Consider the following 22,036-nt stretch of genomic DNA (forward strand, 5'->3'; position numbering starts at 1 on the left):
GGTAAAGATTGTTCCTGAGAATTGGCTTTTCTAGCAAGTTCCCATGTGATGCTGATGATGCTATTCTGTGAACCTGACTCAGAACCACTTGGTAAGGGAATCCTATTTTTCTCAGGTCTTGGCAAGCAGTGGGTTCATGGAAGGAGCAGCCTAACCGAAAGGATGAATTTTCATTAGTAATCTCTGGTGATTAGTGATGTTGAGCATCTTTTCTATGCCTGTTGGCCCTTTGTATGTCTCCTTTGGAGAAATATCGATTCAGTTCCTCTGATCATTTTTTAATTGGATTGTTTTGAGGTTTTTTCCTATTGAGTTATATGAGTTCTTTATATATTTTAGATATTAATCCCTTATCAGATATATGTTTGCAAATATTTTCTCCCATTCTGTAGGTTGGCTTTTCGTTTTATTGATGGTTTGCTTTGCTTTGCAGGAGCTTTTTTAGTTTAATGTAGTCCCAGTACTTTTACTTTTGTTTCCTGTGCCTGTGATGTCATATCCAAGAAATCATTGCCAAGACCAACCTGACAAAGCTCTTCCTCTATGTTTTCTTCTAGGAGTTTTATGGTTTTTAGGGTTTTATGTCTTATGTTTAACTCTTTTATCATTTTTGGGTTGACTTTTGTGTATGGTGTAAGATAAAGGTCCAGTTTCATTCTTTTGGATGTGGGTATCCAATTGTCCCAGCACCGTTTATTGAAGAGACAAATCTATCCCTTCCTGCCGGAGTCCATGGCCAGGTCTAAAATATCTCTGGATATTTTTAAGTCACAAATTAAAATTCCTCAGTTTAGTATCGCACAAACCCATTTTATGTTCCATCATGTGTGTTATATTTGTCCATATGTTTTAAAATTCTAAAACCACAGTTTATATATTTTTCTTTTTTCTTTTTTTAAGATTGGCACCTGAGCTAGCAACTATTGCCAATCTTCTTTTATTTTCCTTCTTCTTCTCCCAAAGCCCCCCAGGATATAGTTGTATATTCTAGCTGTGAGTGCCTCTGGTTGTGCTGTGTGGGACGCCGCCTCAGCACGGCCTGATGAGCGGTGCCATATCCGTGCCCAGGATCTGAACTGGCAAAATCCTGGGCTGCCAAAGTGGAGTGCACGACCTTAACCATTTGGCCATGGGGCTGGCCCCTATATTTTTCTAATGAAGTAAAATTTCTTTGAAAAAATCATACTTGTTATTTGAATGTTGTAAATTCTCAGGCCCTGACATGTTTAAAGCCAAATAAGGTAAATTATTTTTACTGGAAAGTCTTTTAAATATTAGAAATTAGTGCTAACTTGCAAAATCAAGGTAATCTACATATTTTTTCCTACATGTTTCAAAAATATTACTCTGGACAGAGTAATATATGCAATTATAAGTACATAATTTTTAATAGCTGTAAATATCTCATGATTTCTCACAGATGGTCCTCAATGAATGCTGAACAATTTATCTTTTCCAGAGTATTCCTTGAGTAACAAGAAATTTGACAGAGAGTTTCTCTCTGGAACTCTGGAAGAGTTGAGACTGTTCAAGGAAATTTGAGTACTGATGCTGGTCACCTCCGCTATCCCAGGTATGGCCTTGCTAGGATTGAATTTGGTCCAAAAATTAGGTGTGTTTGATGTAAAGAGTCTCTTACATATAAATACCTAAGTTATTAAAGTGAGTTCTTTCTCAATGGCAATGTAAGCCCAAGTGTAAAGGGTAGTGGCAGAGCATGAGGCTGGTATCCTTAACTCTGCCACAGTCCTCTGTGAATGGAGAGCTGGGAACCAGGGCTGAGGCTAAGACATCAAATGACACATGTCTGTATAGCTTAGAAATGTCTTTTCAATTTCTAAGCATTTTTTGTCTAACCTTTCATTGGAGTATTTTTTTTTTTTTGCTTTATTTTCAGTATGAAATTAGTTTTTGAAATATTTGTCCAAAGATACTTTGTTTTACAATTTGGTGACTGTTTCGCACGTGCATCAGAACAATACCTGCCCTTCATTTGTTGGTCACAGGGCAGTAGTTCTCAAAGTGTGGGCAAAACGATTGCCTATATTACTAAGATGTTATTTGCCTTTTTCACTCTTTCTCAAATGAGTGCACGGTGGAAATTTCCAGAGGCTTGTGATATGTGCTGATGACATCACCTCTCTGCTAGCTAATGAAAGGTGAGCTTGTGTTTTTTGTTTTAACAATTTCTTAGTTTTCATTTTTAATACGGTAAATATCACTAGATAAAACCCACATAAACAAAAGTGCTTGGAGTTTTCACTTAATCTGCCTTCTACTATGACATTTTCGGAGTCCTTAAATAGCTGCTCTAGGGGCCGGCCCGGTGGTGCAGTGGTTAAGTTCACACGTTCCGCTTCAGCGGCCTGGGGTTCGCTGGTTTGGATCCCGGGTGCAGACTTGACACCGCTTTGCACACTATGCTGTGGGAGGCGTCCCACATGTAAAGTGGAGGAAGATAGGCATGGATGTTAGCTCAGGGCCAGTCTTCCTCAGCAAAAAGAGGAGGATTGGCAGCAGATGTCGGCTCATGGCTAATCTTCCTCAAAAAAAAATAAATAAAAGCTGCTCCTTGTCCAGTCCAGGTTTTATAGCTACAGGAAGCGGGACAGACAGGGCAGACAGGGTGCAGTGTGTTTACTGCATCTTACCTGGACCTGGAGTCTTTGGTTCTTTTTTTGAATTCTCCTATTCTTTTCATGTTATACTGCATATTGTATATGTTCATGTATGTATGAACGTTATGAACTGTGCATAATGTGAGGTATTTAGTTGGAATTAATTATAATTACAGATATGTTAAATATTTGACATTTGTAGGCAGTTGTTCTTTGATAATCCTTTTTTATGTAAATTCCATAAAAAGCAAAAAGAGATACAGTGAACTTACTAGATCATTTTAAAAATATTTTAAATTTGTTTCCCAATAAACCTCAGATTTCCTAGGCAATATTTCTAAGGGTTCCTTGATACAAATGCTAGTTAAAATCCGTACATGGAGATGTCCTCTCTATAATCCCCACACTGAAAAAAAATGCAATACAAGCATATTTTTATTTTAGGAAAAACATTAATTGTAAATATATGATATAAAGTCTTCGGTATCAACTAGATATCAAACTTTCTGAATTCAAAGATTCTCTATCAGAGTTTAAACTTTACTTCAGGATAAGTTAGGAATGTTAATGACAGACACAAATAGAAATAATACATCACTTCAAATTTTTATATTAATGTTCCATTCTTACAAATCTCCAAACTCAGGAGGTTCTTGGCTACAGGTTAATGAGCAGTCAGAGTCCTTACAAAGGTTAAGAGATTAGAAATGCCATAAAGGAAAATGTAGGCATATTTTTATCTATAAAACAGCAGGTGAGTATGTCTTGCATGCCAGGCTTTAATTTGAGTGCTATATTGAGTAGATATACGTATACTTATCTAATTCTCTGTGTTTCAGGTTAAACTTTACCCTGATTTTATGGATGATGCATGTTTGCACAGAGTTAAGGATGTGACCACAGCTCGTAGAATTGAAGCCAAGCTGTCTTCCTCCAGGGCCAATGTTCTTAGGCATTGTGATATGTTGCTTCTTGGCTCCGATGACATTAGTATATCCATTTATGAGACTTAGCAACTCAACTTTCCTCCTGTTTTACTAGGGAAAGTAGCCATGATTCCAACATATAATACTCTTGATTTAATTGAGTTTCAAGATGTGTTCATTTGAAAGACTCGTTCTGCAACAAAATATAAAAAGAAGTCCTCTTTCATGATGCCAGTTGGGGAAAATAATTTCTACGTGAGATAAATGTAGTCCACCATCTTGGCACAGCTGCTGGGCCTTTTCTTAGCCACATGGGGCACGTCACACAGAAAGGGAAGGAAAAGATAGGGCAGATCGGTCAGCGGACACCTTAATCTCTGTTATGGCCCAGCATCATTAGCTCCTCCACCTTCACTCTCAAAAAGAAAAACCTTTCTAAGTTGATGACCCCGTTCATACATGGATACACACACGCACACATACACACACACAAAGGTATATAAAGATGTGTAGCTATTTACAGCTACATTCACTGAACTAATTGGTTAATGGGCCATGACAAAGTTTCGAACTTCTTAACATTCACTAGTTGTTCACAAACACCTAAATATGATACATGTGCATCGTTGACTTAGCACTGACTCAAGTGTAAACTCTGCAAAAAAATGCTATGTACCAGCTCCACCACTCTGCCTCAGTTTCCTCATCTGTTGTCTCATCTCTTGAGTGGAGATAAAAATATTTTATATGGAGTCAAATTAGTTAATATATGGTGCTTGGTATATTGCCTAATACATAGTAACAACTAGCTATCAAACTACTCGGTGTGTGTTAGCTTTGTCATCATTATTATCTACCAGGGGTAGATAATGTACTTTGATTCATTGCTAATGTATTCTTTCTTTCTGACCCTTCTCATTTTTCACTAAGGTCGTGTTATGGAGTAAGGTTTGCCAGATTAAATGAGCAGTTTGTACCAGTGGGGAGAAGTCCAGCTAACTAGACAAACTAGGAGGAGAATTTATCACCGTGGAAGGCTGAGCACAATGCACTAACGACATTCCACGTTCCAGACATAGGATGTGAATTATACTACCTGCAATCTTTATTTATAGTTGAAAATATCATATTTGCAATGTAGAAATGCTTATTCATTTCTACCAGCTGGAAACCTAAAAGATTTGGCAAACTTCTGTGTGAGGTCAGCTGGCTCTTTGGTTATCTTTTTCGGTTTGGTTCCTGCCTGTGACTTCTGGGTTTTCTTCGTTGATATATTGAATTTATTAAATCTGGCCAATGTAGAAGATAAACATGAACACATTTCATTCATTCATTCACTCATTCCTGTTTTATTGTTACTGTGCTTTAGAAATCAATTGCTAGGAAATGTACCAACTTTAATCAAACTAGTCTAACAGCCTAGAAATTTTCCAAATTTCCTCTGTGTATTAAATGAAGTTCCGAAGAATTAACTTGAAATGATAGATCCATATCTCCTAATAGGTACAGCTGTGTTAAATCATATGAGAATTTACTCACAAGTATTCAGAATCGTATGAAGATTACGAAATGTATATATTCACTGTTAAATAATTCAAATAAATCTACATGTGGGATTTATTCCATTTATATTCGTGGGGGTAAATATAAAGAAAAAATTGGCATATGTTTTCTGGGAAATAGGTTAAGATTGATTTTCATTCAGCAAATACTTATCAAGCTTCTTCTATGATATCAAGAACTATGCTATGCACTGGGGAATAAAAATTGAAAAAGACGGCGCTTGTGTGCAAGTAGTGCAGTCTAGTGGCGTGGCGGGGATACACAAGTTGTATATCTATGCTGATTTTTTAAACTCTTACAAACTTTTTTTATTTTGAGGAAGATTAGCCCTGAGCTAACATCTGCCGCCAATCCTCCTCTTTTTGCTGAGGAAGATTGGCCCTCAGCTAACATCCGTGCCCATTTTCCTCTATTGTATGTGGGATGCCTCCCACAGCATGGCTTGGTAAGTGGTGTGTAGGTCTGTACCTGGGAAGTGAACCAGCGAAGCCTGGGCCCCCAAAGCAGAGTGTGTTAACTTAACCACTATGCCACTGGGCCGGCCCTTATCATATATTTTGGTATCTAGAATAAGCCTCTCTTACTGCTCTTTCTTAATGATACATATTTTTTCATGTATATTCCTACTGGTAAACTTTAGAATCAGCTTATCAAGTGGACAATACACCAAAACATCTCTCCATTTATCCACGTCTTCTTTTATGACCCTCAGCAAAGTTTTGTAACTTCTTTGAAGGTTAGCTCTTGCACATTTATTTTCATATTCATTCTTTGGCATTTTACAGTATTTGTGGTTGATTTTAAATGGGATCTTTTGCCATGGACCTTTCAAATTTGTTCTTGCTGGTTTATAGGAAAGTATCTCATAATTTATTGAATACCTGATAGTTTTTCAGTTGATTGTTTAGTATGACAAATAAAAATGGCAAATAATAGGATATGTTGGGGTATATGAGGAAGGCATTTTGTGTAAACCTAATTCGGCCTGACCTTGTCTTTCCAAAAGGGCCTGACTGTGGCTGTTGAGCATGCATTGTATATCTGCTTTAGAGATTCCCTATGGCAAGAGCAAAGGCCCTTGAGATAAAGGTGCAACTTCCCTCCCCCTCCCAACGTTGGCATTTCTTTAAGGATTAAGCATCTTTCCTTAGGCTAGGAACTGATTGCTGCCCTCACCTGTGACCACCCAGCTCGAGACAACAGACTTGCCTCCTGCTATGCCCGCCCTCCGAGAGAGCAGACCCACTACCTGCTGTGTCCATCAAGCGCTGTGCCGACAGGGCAATCTTGTGACTATTGTGGGAGGGACATTTCAATCATATGTGAAACATCCTGTGTGGGGGTATATAACCACTCTGTATACCTCACTTCTTTGGTGCCCTTTCTTCCTTCAGGAAGAAAGGCCCCAGGCCATGGTCCTCAGATTTCAGCTCAGAATAAACTCACCCAAATTTTCATTTATAGACTGGTTGTGGATTATTTTTGTTGACAAGTATTTTCTAAAAATAAAATGTTCTGCAAACCCTGACCATTTTTCTTTATAATTTTGTATGATACTTTCCTATAGATTTTATAATATTCTGCAATTACTTCCTTGGAAATATTACTTGGATGAGAGAATCTAAGTTATAATTCTCTGAAATGATAACGTATTACTTGGTTATTATTTATAGTAATAATGGAGAATTCAAATTATTTCCAAATATAGGACTTATTCCTAATTTTTCTCATGTATTGAAGTTTGGCATCATCAAGTGCTATTATGTACTAAGGAAATTGGGTGGTGAACAATAGGACTTTGCTTTTTCCTGTAGAATGTTTGACACTTAGTCTGAAAGACTGTTTTCCTCTTCTAATAAATACTTTCTCCATCTGTATAACTACTTTTATCTGAAAAATATTTTAACCAAAACATAAAACATACAAGTTATCAGTTATCACCAAAGCTATTTTTGAAAGAATGTTCAGTTTTCTCTTGACAAAAAGGAATTTATCCCTATTTTCAGCAAATATCACATGGTAAATAAGACTCATAGTTTCTAATGGAAGAATTCAGAAAGCTAGGATTTTAATTTTATCCCAACGTTGATTTATCTTTTGCTTTAAATAGCTCCTGTAGAAAATTGGGAACTGATAATGGAAGGTAGCAATGATATGACTTCCCTCATCTTTGTTAGGCAAAGGAAGGAGGAGTAGCTCTGTGTTGTCTCCTTTATGTATCATCCATGTTGCTGGGGCGTTGACTCAGCCTAGTCCTAAAGGCCTTAAGCCCAACACTTGAGTCCGGGTTCACAGTCCGTTGTGTCAGCCTCTCAGTTACAATGACAGCCACAATTCTAGTGTCTATGTTGCTTAGCTCATTTAAACTCCAATAAAAGCCATAATTACAACCCAAACAAATGGACTCTCTGTTCACAGCTATCTGTACCTCTGGACTGAATTGAAACTGGAAGTTTTCAGATAGTGTCTCAGTGTAGCAGCATCTGCGTTCTTGGAGCTGTGGCGTCTCCTTAGATTTTGCTTTCACTGTGGTATATTCACATTTTACTTTCAACTTAATTATTTCCAAAGGCACCAGCTCTAACAGTTGAGTTTATGAATGAAATGTCCAGCAGAAGAAAAGAGCTTGCATTTTACACAACGTTGATGCCTTAATGTCTACTTTTTTTAATGAATCCCTAATTCTTCCTTCCTGCCTTTCTCCTTCTCTCACAATTCCACACATGTCCTGCATTTTGGGGAGAGTTTCTCAAAGAGTTTGGACACTGTTTTTACTGTGTATCAGACTTTCTGGCCCTCCCCAAGACCTTGCAAACTACCTCACGTCCTTCAAGATATTTATCTAACGCGTCAACTGTCCAGAGTGGGTTTTGTTTTTAGCAATCAAGGATTCTGCTACATTACTCAATATATAGTAGATGTTGTTTAATTAGATGAAAATTTACAGGTGTTACATGTAGAAATCATCATTGGGTTCCATGTTATGGTGTTTGCCAAATGTAGGATGTGAGAGAATGGCTTTGAGAGCTTTCCATGTGCAAGTAACTGATTAGTTTGAGACAGTAAAATTTAGGCTAACTTAAGTTGGAATTCACAACTTTAGTGTAACTACTGAATTTATGACATGGACTATTTCCTTTGTGAAGAATTATTTGGGCTCACTTTCTTAGTGCTGTACAGAATCCTGGTGTCTCTTACGTCATTCCTTTCAATATAAGTGTTTTAATATGAAAATTGACATAGTCTCTGCGAAGTTCTTACTAACCCAAATATATACAGGCACACAAAATGACATACAGCCACACGTAGCAGTCCTCTATGTCCCTCTGTAGATTTTCTAGGTGGAATGAAATATTGTTAGGTACTCTTGTTGGCTTTCTCCCATGGATGATCAGAACTTTCCAGGCAGATTAGGGATGTTTTGCTTTCAGTGACATATTCCCCAACTAGTGCATTTGCTTAGCCTCTACAAAGGAGGGTATTTCAGACAAACTTGTGAAGTGAACACTTTGTCAATGCCTGACTGTTTTCCTGTGGCTTTCTCCTGGACCTGTGCCCTCATTGTTCTTTATGTCTGAGGAATCCTAATTTCAGTATTCTGTCCATATGGTCATAAATCTCACCGTGTACACATACTCACCAACGTGAAGACATTACTGACTGAATGCATGAGTAATTCCAGCTCATAGCCACGGGAGGGGAACAAAGAAGGCTCCTGACACTCCTGCAAATATGTGCAGTGTGCTCAAGGGTGACTTTCGAAGGCACTTTGCCATTTATGCTTATGGCCGTGGTCAGCTCATCAGCGTTCCCTCCTTAGTCTGGGAGGTTATGCGGTCTGACCTTCTCAAGACTGGAATACTCTGTTTCTGACTTGGAGGCATATAAGTTGACAGGTGAGGCATTTCACTATTTAGAGAGGTTGGAAAGTTCTAATTATGATGAAGCTCTTTCTTATACAGAGAAAAATCTATTTATGTGCATCATTGGTCCTTGTTAAACACTTTGGAGGAAGAAAAATGATAACAGTAGCTAACATTTTTATAGCGCTTACTATATGCCAGGAACTATTCTAAGTGTTCAACAAACAGTGACTCACTTAAGCCTCACAATAACCCTGTGAGAAATGTCCGATCATTCTATCAGTTTACAGGTGAGAAATCTGAGGTATTACAGAGCAATTTAGAATAAGCTTATCTATACTTCCATATTTCAGCACCCACATTTTTCCTTCTCGAGGCTATGTACCAATAGTCATTCTTCACAGAACATAGTTTCCACAATCATCTTTTTTTCCAATTGAGGTATAATTGGTATACAGCATTGTATTAGTTTTAGGTGTACAACATAGTGATTCGATGTATGTATGCATTGCAAAATGATCGCCACAATAAGTTTAGTTAATGTCCATCACCACATGTAGTTATAAATGTTTTTTTCTTGTGATGAGAACTTTTAACATTTACTCTTAGCAACTTTCAAATACTGTTCACTATAGTCACCATGCTGTACATAACATCTCAGGACTTATTTATCTTATAACTGGAAGTTTGCAACTTTTGACCACTTTCACCCATTTAGCCCACCCCTTCAACCTCTGTCTCTGGAAACCACCAATCTGTTCTTTGTATCTATTAGTCCAGTTTTTTTTTTAGATTTCACGTATAAGTGACATCATAGAATATTTGTCTTTTGAGTCTGACTTATTTCTCTTAACATAATGCCCTCGAGTTTCATTCATATTGTTGCAAATGGCAGGAATTCCTTGTTTTTTTAATGGCTGAACAATATTCAATTGTATATATATATATATCCACCACATTTTCTCTATCCATTCATCTGTTGATGGATGCTTAGGTTGTTTCCATGTCTTGGCAATTGTAAATAATGCTGCAATGAATGTGGAGGTATAAATATCTTTTCAAGATAGTGATTTCGCTTACTTCAGATAAATACCCAGATGGGGATAGCTGAATCATATGGTAGTTCTGTTTTCAGACTTTTGAGGAAACTCTGTACTGTTTTCCATAGTGGCTGCACCAATTTGTACTCCCACCAAGAGTGCACAAGCGTTCATTTTTCTTCACATCCTCACCAACACTTGTTATCTCGTATCTTTTTGAAAATAGCCATTCTAACAGGTGTGAGGTCATATCTTGTTGTGGTTTTGATTTGCATTTCCCTGATGATTAGTGATGTTGAGCATCTTTTCATGTACCTGTTGGTGATTTGTATTTCTTCTTCAGATCCTCTGCCCGTTTTTTAATCAGATTTTTTTGGTTTTTTGCTATTCAATTGGATAAGTTCTTTACATATGTTGGATATTAACCCCTTATGAAACATACGATTTGCAAATATTTTCTCCCTTTAGGTATGTTCCCTTTTCATTTTGTTGGTGGTTTCCTTGGCTGTGCAGAAGCCTTTTAGTTTGATGTAGTCCCACTTGTTTATTTTTGCCTTTGTTGCATTTGCTTTTGGAGTTAAATCCAAAAAATTATCACCAAGACTGAAGTCAAGGAGCTTACCATCTGCATTTTCTTCTAGGAGGTTATGGCTTTGTGTTGAGTGGGTTTTGTGTGTAGTGTAAGATAGCAGTGCAGTTTCACGCCTTTGCATTGTGGCTGTCCAGGTTTCCCAACACCATTTATTGAACAGATTATCCTCTCCCTGTTGTATACTCTTTGCTCCTTTGTGGTAAAATAATTGACTATTATGTGTGGATTTGTTTCTGGGCTCTCAATTCTGTTCCATTGGTCTATGTGTCTAATTTTAGGCCCATACCATACTGTTTTGATTACTATAGCTTTGTAATTTAGTGTGAAGTCAGGAGGCTTGATGCTCCCAGCTTTGTTCTTTCTCAAGAGTGCTTTGGCTATTCAGGGTCTTACGTGGTTCCAAACAAATTTTAGGATTATTCATTCTAAGTTTGTGCAAAATGCTATTGGAATTTTGAATGTGTAGATCGTATTGGGTAATATGAACATTTTAACAACATTAACTCTTCCAATCCATGAGCACGAATATTTTTCTATTTATTTGTGTCTTCTTTACTTTCTTTCATCAATATTTTATAGTTTTCAGTGTATAGGTCTTTTACCTCCTTGGTTAAATTTATTCTTAGATATTTTATTCTTTTTGATGCAATGTAAATGGGATTGTTTTCTTAATTTCTCTTTCTGATAGTTCATTATTAGTGTATAGAAACACATCTGATTCTTAGATATTGATTTTGTATCCTGCAACTTTACTAAATTCATTTATTATTTCTAACATTTTTTCGGTGGAGTCTTTAGGGTTTTTCTATATATATATCATGTCATTTGCAAAAAGATAATTTTACTTCTTCCTTTCTGATTTGGCTGCCTTTTATTTATTTTTCTTGCTTAATTGTTCTAACTTCCAATACTAGGTTGAATAAAAGTGGTGAGAGTGGGCATCCTTGCCTTGTTTCTGATCTTAGAGGAAAAAGTCCCAGTTTTTCATCATTGAGTATGATGTTTGCTGTGGGCTTGCCATACATGGACTTTATTGTGTTGAGATGCTTTCCCTCCACATCCCGTTTGATGAGAGTTTCTATCATGAATGGATGTTAATTTTTTTCAAATGCTTTTTCTGCACCTATTGAAATGATCATATGATTTTTATCCTTCATTTTGTTAATATGATGTATCACATTGATTGATTTGCAAATGTTGAACCATTCTTACATCCCTGGAATAAATCCCACTTGGCCATGTTGTATGAACCTTTGAATGTATTGTTGAATTCAGTTGGCTGATAGTTTATTTAGGATTTTTGCATCTATGTTCAGCAAGGATATTGGCTTGTAATTTTCTTTTCTTGTAGTGTCCTTGTTTGGCTTGGTATCAGGGTAATGGTGGCCTTGTAAAATGAGTTTGGAAGTGTTCCTTACTCTTCTAATTTTTAGAAGAGTTTGAGAGGCATGAATATTCATTCTTCTTTAAATCTTTGGTAGAATTCACCAGTGAAGCCATCTCATCCTGGATTTTCGTTTGTTGGGAGGTTTTTGATGACTGCTTCTATCTCCTTACTCATTATTAGTCTGTTCAGATTTCCATTTCTTCATGATTCTTTCTTGATAGGTTGTATGTTTCCAGGTATTTTCCATTTCTTTTAGGTTATCCAATTTGTTGACATATAACTGTTCATAGTAATCTCTTATGATCTTTTGTATTTCTGTGGTTAGTCGTAATGTCTCCTCTTTCATTTCTGATTTTATTTCAATAAAAAGATAGAATTGTTTTCTTGGTGAATCTAGCTAAAGGCTTGTCAGTTTTGTCTCTGTTTTCAAAAAACCAGCTATCAGTTTCATTGACTGTTTTGATTCATTTAGTCTCCACTTCATTTATTTCTTCTCTGATCTGTGTTATTTCCTTCCTTCTTCTAACTTTGCACTTAGTATGTTCTTCTTTTTCTGGTTTGTTGAGGTGTTAGCTTTGCAACATTTGCTTTAAAAAGTTAATCTATCTATTATATGGAGAATGGACTATAGGAAGGAGAGGCTGATGCCAGGGACATAAGTAAGCAGGTTCAGATATAAGACAGTGACAGTAGAAATGGAGATGAGAAGAGAGAAGTAATAGGTAATAAGAAGACAGAATTTATAGTATTTAATGACTAATTAGTTTGCCATTGGTAGTTGTGAATACACAGGAACAACCTGCTACTGAACAACCAATGGGCCAAAGAAGAAATCAAAAGAGATCTCAAAAGATATCTTGAGACAAATGAAAATGGAAATATAACATACCAAAACCTATTGGATGCAGCAACAGCAGTTCTGAGAGGGAATTTCATAGCAATAAATTCCTCTATTAAAAAACAAGGAAGATCTCAAATAAACAACCTAAATCTATAGAGTAAATTCCAAGAAAACAAAATTGCTTGCTCAGCTAATATGTACATTTAAAATGTTTTGCACTTGATGCCAAATTTTCCTCCTGATTAATATTAATGTGATATTCCACCAATATTGTATAAAAAGTGCTGCTTTCTTGAGCCTGTGATAACAATGGATAATTCAGACTTTCGAATCTTTTCTAATCTGACTAATTTCTTTAATAGACAATTTGAACATAATTTTAGTTTTACCTGCCATGAATATTTTCTCTTTAATGAAGTTTATGTTCATTATTATGCCTGTTTCCTTTTAAAATATTTGTCTCATATATTGGCAAAAGCTCTTTCCTCATTATGAATAAGCAGTGTCTTCTTTTATGTCCCAAACTTTTTTCCCATGTTCTTAGTTCATGTTGTGTTTTGCACAGCAGAAAATCTTAGTCTTCTCGAATTTTATGGTTTTATTTTTGTACCTAAATTTCTGTTTGTATGTGACCTAAAATCATATTTTAATTTTTCTAAATAGTTATATCAGATAGCAATATATTCAGCTTCATGTTGCAGTCTACCTGAATACTAGTGGCTTAAGAACTAAATGATCTCTTAAGCACATTATGATTTCACGTAAGAACTTTGAAGGCAGGTGGTCTAGGACAAGCACAACAGCTCTATCATGTCAGCAAAGACCCATGCTCCTGCTATTATTTGAGTGGCCATCCTTAGAGTATTGCCTTGTCAACTCATTGTCTCAAGATTGCTGCTGTATTTCTAGGTATTGCCTCATGTTCCAAGGAGGAAGTAGGTAGAAAAATACAGCCAGCTACATCTTCCCTTTTTAACAGAAGAGGAAAGTAAATGCTTTACTGGAAACACCAGTAGACTTCTTGTTATGTTTCATTGCCAAGACCTGAGTTACATGAGACGCCTAGATACAAGAAGCTGAGAAAACAATTCGTTTTAGAATAGGAGTAAGTCTGTGTAAGGACCTACATTCTGGCTGTCATACTTTTTAACATACATCTAAAAATGTTTTGTATGACCTTTATGATTGTATACCTGTACTTCCGTTACAACAAATAGGAACTTTAGCCTTTTGCACTTCTGTTTCTTCTCTATTTTTATGCACACCCCACATGTAATTATTTTTGATTTTATAAAAAGTGATCATAATTCTTCATACTTCTGGAAAGAAACTTGATTTTCTTTTACCTACTATAATATAGATATTTTCCATCCTGTCTGCTTATATATTTATGTATTATGGCTATCATCTAACTGACTTACAATCTAAGTTTAAGGAAAGAGAATTACATCCTATATGTGAACCATAATTTATTCATCTATTCACCATGACTGAACATTTTACATACTTATTAATAGTATTTTTACATAAACTGGTAGAGTAAAAAAGACCTGTGGACATAAAGTAGAAGAAAGTCATTTAATTTTTCTTCTCATTTTCTATGACATCATTATCTGGAGGTTGTACTTTGCCATCTCCATTGTTTGCACCATTGAAATCCTGCTTACTTGTGAGGCCCTGCTCAGGTCATTCATATGTGTGGAAGTACTTGGAAATACTCTCAAGAATTCTACCGATATATAGATGACAGCACGACTGTTATTGTGATTTTGCAATCATTCAGTACATTGGAAATGTGAGTTAAAGAGAATAGACTAGGGATCTGCACAGGAATCCCAGAGGACATGACTGTACTGCCGGAAAGTCTATATAGGTAAACCAGAGCCAGATCACTGAAGCTTTTGAATGTCTACTTTGAGAGTTGTGCTTAAAAATAAAACTGATACCATTTTGTCAGCAGTGACTAGGAACTCAGTGTTTGCAACACTGGATGCATGTTAGTATCAAGGAGCAGGTTTTTACTAAAGACTTCAGTGGTTCAGAAGATGCTCCTTGAGATTTTGACTTAATTGGTCTGGAATGAGGCCTGGGCATTGGTATTTTAAAAAAAAATCTCTCCCCATTGGTATTTAAAAATATATGATTTGAACATTCAACCTGGATTGAAAATCACCCATAGAGGAGAAAGCTGATTTCTCTATATTTTACATTGCATTTTCCCTGCTTCTGCTCTCCCTCCTCCCACCATTCTAGACAGAATATTCATTATGGATTTTGTGTTCCTATCACTTTATTATCTTAAAAGTCTATTTAAAAATAGTGGGGCATTCCCATCCATGATCAGACCTACTCACCCTTGCTTGATGAGCCTGAGTCACCAAATCTGCAAGAGATTTGGCTCCATGGATGTGCTGGGGCTTTGCCTGTGTGTTTCCTGTGAAGATGATCAAGATGCAACATACAAATGGCCAAAGTGAAGAGGTTTCCTGCAGGATTCTAAATAATTTTAGATTTTGTGCAATAATTGTCTAGCTCTTATGTGAGGAATAGCAAATCAGATTTGGGAATCTACTTTCCATTATATGCTTAATCTTTATGGTTGCTTTTATTTAACTATTGGATAAGAGACAGTTACTCAGTTTCCTTGGAAAAATAGGAATAAATGCTTTTCATTAAATTGATTGAAATTCTATTCAGTCTGTTCATCAAAAATAGTAATTACTAAACTTTTATGTTGTGCATAATGCATCCATAAAAATGGATGTTGCTTGTTCGATAAGAAAAATAACATCAAATTTCACCCTCTTACGTACAAAATCAGCACGTTTTCTTTCCAAGATTACAGAAAGAACAAAGTGAATACTTAATAAAAAAGTGTATTTCCATGAGTCTTCTGGTGTAGGTAAGCGGAGCTGATAATGTGAAGTGTTGCTGCCATCTGCAGCATGAAAGACTGCATAAAAGTATGTTATCTGTATGTATGACTGGGATTTGAACAACTTGCTTATTTAAAAAAGCAAGAGCTTTCTAATTTCTCTATTTGTCTTTCTATGTATTTTTTACCGCTAGCTTTCAACATACTTAAAAATGTAATACATTTTAAAACATCCAAAGTACTTGTGAATATGGCATAGGTGCCAAAATGAATACTGAGATTATACTTATTGATTATTTAATTATGCTGAAATTAATTTTGAAAAAGCAGTTAAATGGTAGACTAAGATAGCCTTTATGATGTATTTCTACCAGGAAATATTTTCTAAATATTTATGTTTGAGAAAGTTTCAAAAAAAAAACCGCTCCAATAAAATTAAACTTTTTTTCAAAGAAATTTTTTTCAGATTTACCCTTTACCTACTTAATCTGCTATGTGGAATAGTAACCACAAAGGTATACACAAAAATGACACCAGAGATAGACTGTCAGTGGTCTTAAAATCTTAAACAAGATTGTAAGTTGTTTATGTGTTGCTTTTTCAAATAGAGATAGCGCATAGTATTGATGAGAATGTTACTTACACAGGTGTTAAAGGCCTGAGAACACACCTCTCCTAGTGTTTTTTTGTTTTTTCCTCCCCACAGCCCCCCAGTACACAGTTGTATATTCTAGTTGTGAGTGCCCCAGTTGTGCTTTGTGGGACGCTGCCTCAGCATGGCTTGATGAGTGGTGCCATGTCTGTGCCCAGGATCCAAACTGGTGAAACCCCAGCCACCGAAGCGGAGCGCACGAACTTAACCACTCGGCCACGGGGCTGGCCCCTTTCCTAGGTTTCTAAAGTCTCATTCAATAGATTTTCGAAGTTTTTCTCCTTTCGCCATTTCTAGTCTCCTCATATGTCCATCGGAGAAGGTCGACAAAACGCTAACAGCTCTGTAATATTTAGCAAGTTACTCAACTTTTCTGAGCATTGATTTCCTCATCTGTGCTTTTGGGCTTATAATCATTTTGTTGCATTGGAACTAGATGAGAATTGTATGCGAGAAGTCTAGCACAATGTCTAAAATGTGCTCATTAATGCTAACTTTTAGACATTCATGAAATAAATCATTTCATCCTGTTTAGTTTTGTTTCAGGCAAAATGCCAAATTTTCATATTTGAAACTTCTTATATTTTTATTGGAATTGATCTTTAAAAATCAGGTATTTATAATTAAATGGAAAATGCTCGGAAAAATGCATTTTCAATTATTTTGATAATATTTGACAGATAGTCATAAAATACTAGCTCAGTCAGCTAATCCTAACATGGTTTTCTCCTTCTCTTTAACAAGATTTTAATTATTTTTTCTCTTTAAAATAAATCATAGATTCCTTAAATTTTTTAATTTAAATTATTTAAATCTGTGATTGCTAAATTTAACATCTAGACAGTTGGATGAACTACAATGTGTGTCATTAAGTACAATACTCATCTGTTTTTATGGCAAAAAATGTTATAATATAAGAAATAGACAAAATCCATTTAAATTTAGAGAATTTTTATTAAAAAGGATTTTTCTTTTTAAGATAATCCATAGATTCCAAAACAAAATATTAGAAGAAAGGAAAAAAGTCAAAGTTTATATAAAGGAAAAACTGCTCAACTTGAGAACTCAAAATAGTATAAACAATAATTTCCTTTTCCTCTAATTTTAACAATTAAAGACACTATGACAGAACTATAAAAATAGGATGAGTAAAGTATTCAAATTTTACGTTATTTTCTAGGTTTATTCTCATTTTGATAAAAACAACAAATCTAAAATAAGTGTATATGTAGATAAACCTCTAATTAAGGTTCAGATAAATCTGAATTTTAGTTTCTAGTGAGCTGCTCTATCTGATGTCTGGGCTATGCTCTGATTCTTTAGATCACCTCCCAAATCCTCTCTTTTGCAGGGAAATATGGGTTTCTCTAATTTATTTAACGAGTGTTAGTATCTTTCCTCTAGGATACTGTGGATAGAAAAGGATATTCAAGATTTCTTTCTGTTTTGGGGGGTGTTTTCCTCCACATCTGTTGGTTCACTCAGACTCAGTTTCTGAGTTCAGCCTAGTTTCAAAACAATTTTCAAAGCCCTCAGAGGATGCTTCCGTCAAGTAGAGAGAAATTCCATACATCCGAGAGAAGCAGCTCTTCTTTGAATCCTGATCTAGCGCTACAGCTTAGAGGACACCTGCGCGCAGCAGAGTGGGAAACTACGGCCTCACTGCCCAAGAGGAGCCTGATCTCAGTAGGCGCGTCCTAAACTCCTGTGGCCTCTTTGTTCCTGGTGGTACCGAGGATGTTTCTCTCTTCTATGCCTTTGTGCTCCGCTCTTGGCTTGGAATGTTCTCCCAGGCCTATAGGTCCTGGCTTTGACCCCACCTGGCCGGGAGGACACACAGTCCTCTCATGTGTTATCTACTCTCTAAGGGTTCTAACCTCCCGCCCTAAATGTATTGAATGCTTCCCTTTTACGTGCCTTCAAGTACATTCTTTTATCACAGCACCTGTAGCACTGAATTGCACCTGTTTTGATGAGCGGCATGGTCATAGCTTCCATTTCCCACAATGGAAAGTGGGGCTGAACAGAAACTGGAGCTTTGTCCTTGAGTTCTTAGTATCCCTTACATCCCACATCCAACCAAGTGCCACGCTTCGTCAATTCCTCCTCCAGACCTTGCCTTGCAAGACTCTATGATCTAGGCTCTGGCCGCTCTTCCCGCTGCATCTCACACCTCTTGTTGACTGTACTCCACTTGCACAGGCATCCTGTGTTTCTCAAACTTTCCCAGCAGGCTCTTCACTCGGAGCCCTTGCATCTTGCTTTTCCATCTGCCTGGAACTCTCTTTTCCCAAATATTCTTAGGCATTGCTGCCTTTTTTCCGTTCTCTGCTCAAATGTAACAACAGCTCCTTTGTTCTCTATTTCTTTATCCTGAATTATTTTCTTCATGGTTTTGGGAATATAAAGTTCTCACTCTCCTAGGAAAAACTGACAGTTCGTTCAGCATAGCAGTGAGTCACAATCAAAACCAGGACTAAATGTGTTTAATCAATCAGTGATTGATGACAAAAGTGCATGCACTTCTGAAAGAAAACCAGTAACGTCCCCTGCCATCAACTTCAGAAAACTGGATCATCAGCAGCAGCTTCAGTCCAGGGAACAGATCTCTGAGAGCCAGCCAGTCAGCAAGAATCTTACTCAGGTCAACATGTTTCCACAGCTAAAGTCAACATGCCAGCTTCTAAACTCCACACTTTTTCCAAAACCCTACATAAGCTCTCTTCTTTGCGTATTAACTGTGTCTTACGAGCTCAACTCTCCCTCGCCTCAGCAAGCAATAAATTCAGCTTATCATTTTAGATATTGAGTAACAGATGCTTCATCAGTATTGATGGTCACCTGTGATTATAGGATATCTTTGTTGTCTGTTTATTATCCATCTGTATTAGAATGTAAGCTCCAAGAGGGCAGGTCCCTTGCTGCTTTGTTCACTGACGGGACTTCATGCTGACAGAGGCACCTAGCACATATGAACATCACAAATATTTTTTTAATGTGTCTTTTAGAGTAGGAATAATTGCCATTTAGCATCATATCCTCACTGCCTAAAATAGTGCCTGGTGCATAGAAGTAATTCCATGAAATACTAGTTAAATAAATGAATGAATGAATTCACCGTCCATGCATGTTTTATATTTGTTAGGGACATCCTTGAAGTAAAATAGATTATTCAGATCTCTGTGGGTCCATATAATTCTCATAAACACATCTCTTTCTTCAGAAATACACTAGCGAGAAGATGCCCACCTGCCTATTTGACATCTCCTTTTGGAAGGCTCAAAGGCATTATAAACTCTATACGGGTGCCAGGCCCATGGTTGAGTGGTTAAGTTTGTGCCCTCTGCTTTGGTGGACCAGTGTTTCACTGGTTTGGATCCTGGGCGCAGGCATGGCACTGCTCATCAGGCCATGCTGAGGTGGCATTCCGCATATCACAACCAGAGGCACTCACAACTAGAATATACAACTGTGTACGGGGGGGCTTTGGGGAGAAGAAGAAGAAAGAAAGAGAGAGAAAAAAAAGATTGGCAAGAGATGTTAGCTCAGGTGCCAATCTTTAAAAAATAAATAAATGAATAAATAAATTCTGTATGTATAAAACCAAATCCATGCTCTTTACCCCCAAATCAGATCCCCTTCTGAGGTTCTCTCTGTCAGTAAATGGTATAGGCCAGAAATCCCCTTTCTCCCTTGAATTCGGTTTTCAACCCAGCATCAAGTAATGGTGATTTTACCTCCTAAATCTCCCTTTACATGAGTACCACATTAATCCAAGCTACGATTACCTGTCACCTAAACCACTTTAGTAACCTACTAATTGGTCCATAAGCATCCTCTCCAGCCCTCTCACCAATCTAATCTTTACTCAGCCAACTCTTTCCTTATAAGCTTTTATTGGATGCTTTGCTTATAGGACAGAGTCTAAAATCTTTAACATGGTCTACAGGCCCCATTCATCCTCATCTTGTACCATATTCCATCTCACCGTCTGAATTTTAGTCACTAGCCTTCTTCAAGTCACTTGAGATTGTCATGTCCTCCCCTTCTTCCATCACAGAACTTCCGCAAATGTTAGTACCGCGACTTAAAATATTCTTCCTTCTGCTCCTCCTTATTCTTCATATAGTAAATCCACCATCACTCCCTCACTCCCTGACCAAATCAAGTAACCCTACTGACTTAGCACCTTGTCTGTCCCCTGTAAACACTTCTCACGTTTGAAATCTAACTTTTGTTTGTGTCATTATTGGATTCATAGCTATCTCTTTAACTAAAGTGTATGCTCCAATAAGAGGGGGCCTCCATTTTTAGCATAGAGGAGGGAGTCAATAAGTATTTATTAATGAAAGAATGAATGAATGAATGAGTGGCATTTGAATCTGGTCAAGTCTTTTCCAGTACATCTCAGAGTAAACAGAGTTGGAGTCTGTGTTGTGAGAGTGCAGTGGGGCCAAAGAAAGACAGAAAGCCAGGAAACAGTGATGCATGGAGGACCCGCCTCGTTCGAGAGCTGCATGCTTTTCACTGAAAATTTCACTGGAAAGTGAGTCTCGCTAGTGTCTCATGGACTCAGGTTCAGTGGGAAAGGGAAAAGTAGAGCACGGAAGACATAGACAGATCAATTGCGCCTTTATTGAGGAAGGGGAGACTGATGGGTCCTGACTGGTTGTTGTGTGCCAATTCAGGAGCCCAGTGCTGTAGCAGGTTTTTATGTAATACAACCAACTTTAAAGACTTAGACTTTAGACTGCTCTCTTCTAAGAAGGGTTTTGTGCATGTAGGAGGAAGATTGGCCCTGAGCTAACATCTGTTGCCAATCTTCCTCTTTTTGCTTCAGGAAGATTGCCACTGAGCTAACATCTGTGCCAATCTTCCTCTATTTTATGTGGTATGCCACTGCAGCGTGGCTCATGAGCATTGCTGGGTCCACACCCAGGATCCAAACCTGCAAACCCCGGGCCGCCTAAGTGGAGTGCGTGAACTTAACCACCATGCCATGGGGCCGGCCCCTAAGAAGGATTTTTATCTTGAGGGAGTCTCCATTAGATGTAGGTGCTAAGTGGCTCTTTTGACTAGTTTTGGGGTTCATTTAGGTATTTTTTAAAAATCTAAAACAGTTTGTCACATTAAAATGCAGTATTTACAAATGGTGTTGCTTTTTCCCATTTTTGCCCCACTGTGAAGGTTTCAGTCACTGCTGTTGTGACATCGGTTACAAAATCTCTCATCGTAGAAATCAAAAGTAAAGGACGAGAGGAAGATATCAAAGCAGGATCATCTGTAGGAAGAAAATTGGGAACACGGAGCAGGGTGCGGGGGGTAGGGGGTAAAGACAGGTTCCCAGGCAGCCTGGTTTCCCTTTGTTTTCCTTTCGTCTTGTTACCCACCAGGAATTCATATGAAGCACAGTGCCTGGCATGTAATAGGCCCTTAGAAAATCTTAGCTACTTTTCTCCATTTTATTAGTTAATAACCATCAGGTTTAAAAGTGCCATTTCCTTTAGCTGGTTATAAATGGCCGTAAATTGCAGACACTTTAGTTAAAATAGATAAATGGGAAGGCAGGGAACACTGTGCTCCCCTTAGCCATCACCACAGCTCTGCCAGGTGATGGATGGGTAACCTGAGGAGGTTCAGGAGGACTCCACGTAGGTGTACGGCTGCCTGGCTGGCACA

At 37.3% G+C, this 22,036-nt stretch overlaps 1 long non-coding RNA gene across 1 annotated transcript; it reads left to right on the forward strand.

Annotated features, from left to right (window-relative positions):
• LOC103553811 (uncharacterized) lies at positions 1–6,634 on the forward strand. The gene is made up of 4 exons (XR_545554.2): positions 1–91; positions 1,460–1,573; positions 2,090–2,159; positions 6,259–6,634. It is a non-coding gene; the product is annotated as an uncharacterized lncRNA (long non-coding RNA).
• The last annotated feature ends 15,402 nt before the right edge of the window (positions 6,635–22,036 follow it).

The sequence above is a fragment of the Equus przewalskii genome, chromosome 15 (genome assembly GCF_037783145.1).
Source record: "Equus przewalskii isolate Varuska chromosome 15, EquPr2, whole genome shotgun sequence".
Classification (NCBI taxonomy): domain Eukaryota; kingdom Metazoa; phylum Chordata; class Mammalia; order Perissodactyla; family Equidae; genus Equus; species Equus przewalskii.